This window comes from Crocodylus porosus, unplaced genomic scaffold (assembly GCF_001723895.1).
Source record: "Crocodylus porosus isolate Cpor-Errol unplaced genomic scaffold, CroPor_comp1, whole genome shotgun sequence".
NCBI classification, from domain to species: Eukaryota; Metazoa; Chordata; order Crocodylia; family Crocodylidae; genus Crocodylus; species Crocodylus porosus.
The window spans coordinates 3,395,347-3,402,519 of record NW_017728943.1 but is presented as its reverse complement, the minus strand read 5'-3'; positions in this window follow the sequence as shown (position 1 = coordinate 3,402,519).

The following is a 7,173-nucleotide window of genomic DNA, read 5'->3' as shown; positions in this document are numbered from 1 at the left end:
AAGTTAGATGAGCACCTTGCCGGGGTCATCTGACCCCGGTGCTCTTTCCTGCCAAGGCAGGGGGTCGGACTAGATGATCTACCTAGGTCCCTTCTGACTCTAGCTACTATGAAACTACTATGAAACTATGACTGCCCAGGGGGAGGGGGCAGCAGCCATGCTGGGGACTCAGAGGAGCTTTACCATCTGAAACTGGCTCTCTCCCCCATACTCACGAGCTAGAAACTGCCTGCCTCCAAAGGGAAACTTCACCAGCCTTTGGAAGGTGCTTGTGAGTAAGCTACTCAAGATCTAATTAGATATCTAGCTGGCAGTAACTCAGATGCGTGATCAAAAGGCTACCTCAGCCAGACTGTTTGCTCTTTAGGATTTCTAGAATATTACTTAATCTTGTACCCTATTTTCACCCTACCCCTGTAACCAGTAAAGTTCTCCTTTGTGACCGGTGTGGGAGACTTATTGAGGAGTGGGTCTAAATTATGCCTAAGAGACCCCTTAGGTCTGCAGACTAAGGGAGACTTTACTTTTTGCCCCCGGACTTGGGGAAGTGCCCCAAGTGCCTGTACTGGGTCGAGTACCTGTAGGACTTTAGGCCTGTGTTTCCCTGAGGACACAGGGCCAAGAGTGAGTCCCTTCTTGGGGTGGTGGCAGCTACGTTACCCCCAGGCTGGCGAGTGTGCTCCGGGAAGGGGGTCGGCCAGATGTAAGGCGCCCGTAGGGAGGCATTCGGAGCCTGGAAGGTGGTCGGGCGCAGGGAGGTGGGCAGCTCAATGCAGGAGCGCCCCCTACTGGCCCGCCACAGCTCCAGGCCTATCTGCCTGGGGATCAGGTCCTGCTGTTGCTCCTCTCAGCAGAGAGCAAATTACTCGCTAAGTGGCAGAGGTCCTAAGCCTAAGATGAATTGGGCATGTGGACTATGAAGTGCAGCTCATAGGAAGATGACATGGGTTGCAGATGTACCATGCTAACCTCTTGAAACTTGGGGGCCTAGCAAATATAGAGTGCTGCAACCACTTTTCCCAGTAGGTACAAGTGTGGGGAATCTGGTTCAGCCCCCACCCCGTGAGGTGACTTTATGAGAAAACTTATCCATATCCCAACATAAGGAAGCTAGAGGCCTGCTGAAAAAGTTTCTGGTTGTGTTTACAACCAAGTCAGAGAGAATCACCTTAATTAACCTTTGAATATTCCTAAAACCTGGTTGTCCAACCCAAAAGGAGATTCTTCTAGATACCTGAGTGATTAAGAGAACTGGTAAGGAGGGAGGTACAAAATATGTTAAACATGGGCCTGATTGAAGATTTGTTGAGAAAATGGTGCAGCCTAGTCACATTAGTACCTGAACTGGACTAAATGATCCAGTTCTGCATTGACTTCTGCAAACTAAATGCAGTATCAAAACCTAATGTCTATTGGATGCCTTGGTTCAATTAATTGATACAACAGCTTGGAAAAGCCAAGTACATATCCACACTCAATCTGAAGTGGTATTGGCATACCCCCTTGCTCCTGAATCAGAGAAGCTAACTGCATTTACAATACCTTGGGGGCTCTATCAATTTAAGACCCACCCCTTTGGTCCCCATGGTGTCCCTACCACCTTCCAGTGCCTAAATGGATAGGGTTCTGCAACCCCATTGAGAGCATGCAATACCCTACCTCAATGATATGGTGGTGTTCACTGGCACTTGGAAGAAATATCTTTATCAAGACAGGTCTACAATCCCTCAGGCTGCAGACCTGATGACAAATCTGATAAAGTGTCAGTTTGGGTGTTGGGAAACTACAGTTTTGAGAGATGCTCTCAGGAATAGGAAAATTAAACACCCTTACTGACAAGGTAACTGCACTGGTGGAGTCTCCTGTGCTCAAAACTAAAAGGCAGTTGAAGTCCTTTCTGGAGTTAGCCAGCTATTACTGCTGCTGTATCCTTCAATTTTCAGCACTTACCATCTTGCTGATCAACAATCTACATACAACAGCACCCAAAATAATGCAGTGGTAGCCAGCACGTATCTTGGCTTTCAGAGTGAGAAAACAAATTCTATATACCACACCAGTATTACACAGCCTGGTTTTGAGCTGGGGGCTCATCTTATAAATGAATGCTTAAGAGTGACACTTGGAAGCTATGCTTTCTCAGGACTTTGAGAATGGAGAACCCTTGGTCCTATACATAGGCTGGAGACTTCGTCCTCAAGAACCAAATCATTCTTTGATTGAAACTGAGTGTCTTGAAATAAGATGAGTGGTCAAGCCCCTCTCCTGCTATCTTTTTGTGGCCCTTTTACTATAGTCATGAACCAGGCTGCCCTGACATGACTACACATGATGAAGAAAGCCAATCCCCAGCTCACGCATTGGTACCTGGCATTGCACTCCCATTTATTCAACCTCCTCTGTTGCCCTGGAGTAGCACATGCCAGTGCAGACTTAGCACATGTTAGGAACCGAACATGGAAAAGGGAATCTCAGATTTCACTCTTGTGTGTTAAGATATGTAGCAGGGTAGTCTGGCCCTTTAAGTGGGGCAACCAGCTCTGGGGTAGGAGCCCAAGTGTGAGTGATTAGCGAGGTAGTCGAGCACCTGCAGATCCCTCACTAGGTCATTGCCTGTGGCAAGGACCAAGTCCAGCAAGGCATTTCCTCTGGTGGGATTATGTACCTCCTAGGTTAGGTAGAAGTCCTGTATGCAGGCTAAAAACCTATGTGAGTGTTCAGGCCTGGCTGACTGATCCTCCCAGCAGATGTCTGGGTAGTTTAGGTCACCAATGACAACCACATCCCTTGTCCTTACAGCCTCCATGAGCTGACCTGAAAACTCCAAGTCCAGCTCATCCCATGGTGAGGCAGTCTGTAGTAGATGCCCACTAACAAGTCCCTTGACCCACGTCCCCCTTGCATTCTTACCCAGAGTGCCTCAGTTTGTCCCTCTTCTGAACCCATCCTGATCATCAAGGACATATACTGCTCTTTAACACAGTGTGGTACACCCCTTCCCCACCTCCTTGTCTCTCTACTCTATCTCATCTATACAACCTATAGCCTTTGATGTCTACTGCCCAGTCATGAGTAGAATCCCACCAGGTTTCTGTAAGCCCAACCAGGTTTGGGTTTTTGCTAGCTAGCAGGCAGGTGTGTTTCTCCTGCTTATTCCCCATACTTCTAGCATTTGTGTAGAGGCAGTTCAGACCTCCTATGGGTGTTCGTGCTGCCCTCTTGTTCCCAAGCTTGCCCGGGCCCTTGTCACTTACCTGGGTTGTTCCTGCTCGCGTCACCTGGCTTGACATCAAAATGTCCTCCTGCACCTCTGCATCCCCATCCCCCAATGAACCTAGTTTAAAGCTTGCCGTATGAGATCAGCCAACCTGGAAGAGAAAACATGCTTACCTTTCAGGGAGAGATGTAACCCCTCCCACCCTAGCATGTCTCCTGCATGGAAGTGCAGGCTGTGGTCGAAGAATCCGAAGCCCACCCGGTAACACCAGCTCCAAAGCAACTGGCTGACCTCTCCGATGCAGGCCTCGTGGTGCCGTCCACATCTGCTCACCAGAAGAACAGATGAGAAAATCACCTGTGCTTCCGCCTCCCTAAGCTTGGCCCCCAGAGCCTTGTAGTCTCTCATGACATGGTCCGAACTACTCCTGGCCGCATCATTAGTGCCCACATGGATGAAGACCAAGGGGTAGTGATCAGAGGGCTGGATGAGGTCTGGGATCATTGCCGTGACGTTCTGAATCCGAGCTCCAGGCAGGCAGCAAACCTCACATGCCATGGGATCTACAGAGCAGGGGGTAAGACTTGATGATCTGTTCAGGTCCCTGCCGACCCTAGAAACTATGAAACTAGCAGTTAAAAGCCCAACTGGAGAGAAAGCAAGGAGCTCAAACTGGAGAAGGAGCAGTTTGTGGCCAGGAGGCAGACTGAACCCCAGTGGAGATCACTTCTAGGAAGGGCCAGAGCTAAGATGGCCTCTTTTGCTGCCGGGAGAAAGGCTGAAGATTTGTTTTGCTCATTTGTTTGGATTAAGGGTTACAGTTTGTCTTATGGGCTATTGTTTGGACTGGCTGAGGAGTTCCAAAGGGGACAAAGCCCGCCTGCATGGGAGCAGGCCCACCAACCAGTTTACAGCCTGGTACAAATAGGTTGCTCTTGAAAGACAATTTGCTCTTCTTTAGAGTCTGGAGGAGCCCCAGACAGGACTTGTCAGGCAGGGAGGGCTCAGCAGAATGGAAGAACATCTCACCTTCCCTTCAGGACAGGATGGCAGGAAATCAAAACCTGTCCTATAGGCCCCTTGCAGTTAATGCCTGTGCCTGAAACAACTACAAATGCTGGACTCTGTAACTCCTGACTGCAAAGGAGTTCTCCAGCACCTGTTGCTGTTTTGTGTCCGGCTTGAGCCTCATATCCTTATCCCTGGCTACACACATGCTCCAGTGATGCAGCTATTTATACTTCAGGAGAATGTCGGTATCAGCTTTCTGCAGCAGGGACATTCCAGGCAGAGGCATTTCCCCTCACAGGGCTCCAGCCTTAGCCTGGAGATCCAAAAGGCAACTGAGCTTCTGCAGATCCTATACGACAGTGTATTTAATCCACATCAGCATTCTCACCAGATCTGTCCTGCCCATAGCCAGCATACCACACGCAAAAGGCTAGTCTGAATTGGCAGAAGTGTGGGAGGATTCAAAAAGGGATTTGAGATTTATATGAATCCTGAGAGCATCCAGGACTGGGTTAAAGAAGATCAAAGAAGTAAGAAGGATAATAAAGCCTCACACTTCAGGGCAGAAGCCAACCACCCAAGAGTTGAGATTACTCCAGAATCATCCACTTCAGAGCTCCCTGCACCTTCCTCTGGAACAGATAGATCTGCTGGAGACACAATGCTGGGTTACACGTCCCCTGCACTAAGTCAGTCTGGTGATTCCTTGCTCTTTAAAGAGATGAGAGACAGGGGTGCTTGTTTTTTAATGACCACTAAGTACATATAGAAAATACTTTGTTGACTCCTTGTCTGCCTCTAAGAACTTCCATGAACTTTGGTCTTAGTCGAAGACAAGCGAAAAAAACCCAAATAATAGAGATGTCCTTGCTCAAAGCAGCACTGCAGGAAAGTGAATAGGTGGGTGTGGGAAGGCACTGCTCCCAGTCTAGTTGTCCCAGTCCCTGCCTCTGTGGATTCCTGCTGCATGTGTGAGTGCATTGTCCTGTCCAGTGACACAGTCACCTCCTGCACATGGCACTACAGAATCCACCAGGGAAGATACCACTGGGGAATTCAGAATGCCTAGTGCTGTCCCTGATGGGGCATGGTCCTGCCCCTGCAACTTTTCTCACCCTGTGTCTCAATGTCATCACATGCAAGATGAGCTTAATGATAATGTTCTAGGCTGCAAGCTATTGGGTGGCTTAGAGTGACGAGGTGCTTGTAAATCATTCAGCACAGAATATACCCTCTCCAAGTGCCAAACAGTTCATTGCTACGGTTATTGTTGTTATAGTAATACCTAAGGACCTCACTCAAGGATCCAAGACCCATTTTCTTTAGCACAGGAAAAAAAGTTGAAATGTGGCACTCATAACCTGTGTGATGGAAGCAGGACATATTTTGCGATGTCTTTTCTTAGACCAGCCAAATAGCTGGGAGAGCTGTTAGTTAAGTTCTGGGCACAAAATGTATTGAGGAAACTGACCCAAGTAAAGGCACATTGTGCCCAAAACCTGACAAACACCTTTTCCCAATTGCACAGTTGGACTAACACAGATTGAATTTTATTTCCAAAAAGATGACAAAGCCAGTAGGGAAATACAAATCGCCCAAGTGAGGGACTAACATTAGAGGGATGGATGGATGAGGAGGGGAACACAACTAGGTTACAGAAAATACAGTGTTAGCCACCTAAGCCCGGGGGTGGGGGAACAGTTTGAATTTTTATTACCAAACCTTGCTTCCCAAGTGTTACCTAGCTCAACACAGCTACTGCAACACTGTTCCTAATCTCTTGTATCTGACAGACTGGACAAGGTGGTGATAGTCAGAGCTGTCCCATCCCAGATTTACAGATGGGCAACTGAGGCAGAGGGAGGAAAGTAGCTTTCACAAGGTCACACTGGCAGCTTAGACCAGGGTGGAGGGCCCCAGTGCCTTGGCCTTCTCCTGGGAAGAGTCTTGACTGGAGTGAGGTGCCATCTGGCTGCAGCACAACGGCAAGGGATTGTGGACACCGAGGTGGAGAATCCTGGCTGGTGGCACTGGTGCCAAGTGTGCAGTGGGCTGGCTCCATGTCCATCAGTTTTTCTCTGAGCAAGTGCCTCCCCTTCTGCTTCGTCTCCAGGGCTGCGTTGGCCTTGCTGCAAAGTTCCGTGCAGACGGCCCCTGTCCCCGCGGGCAAGGCCCTTGTGTTGTCCCCGAATGTGGGGCAGGCTTTTTGGGCCTGAGCATCAAGCAAGCTCCCGCTCCCTTCTGCAGTGACCCTCTGCTGCACCCAGGGACAAAAGTGGCGGCTTTGACAGGACCCGCTCTGCCAGCCCGGCCCTTATTGCAGCGCCTCAGCGGGGGCGGGACTTTTTCCCGCCGACGGGCCGGAGCTCGTCGTGCGAAGCCCAGGCCAGCGCCGGAGACGGGATTCGTACCGACACTCCAGCACGCCTCGAAGTACCGGCTCAGGGCTCCCCGACGCCCAACAGCTCACACCGAACGGACATGTCCATTAGCCAATAGGGTGGCAGCATACCTGCGCGACCCGCCTCGCGGAGGGGCCAGGCCACTGCGCCCCGCTGCAACCAATGAGACGTTCGGGACGCACATCCCGCGCTCCTGGGGCGGGACAAAGAGGAGCGGCAGGGAACTCTCCCAATGCAGCGAGAGCCTGCTCGGAATGGAAGTTAAAGCGGCCAATAGAGATACGGCGGGCTTGTGACTGGCAGGCAGCTTGCCCAATAGCCGCCCTCACCTCGGAGTGACGGGCGGCGCAGCCAACCGGCCTCCAGCGGGCGGGGCGCCCCGCGTGGTTTCCGCTCCTGTTGTGTGAGGGGCCGAATCCCAAACGGCCTCCGCGGCGCTCGCTGTCTCCGGGGCTGGACGCCGGCGCTCAGGGCCCAGAGCCCGCCACCGCCCCCTGCCTCGGGTCCGCGAGGCGCCGCGTTCCGGCAGGCCCACGAGCCCCC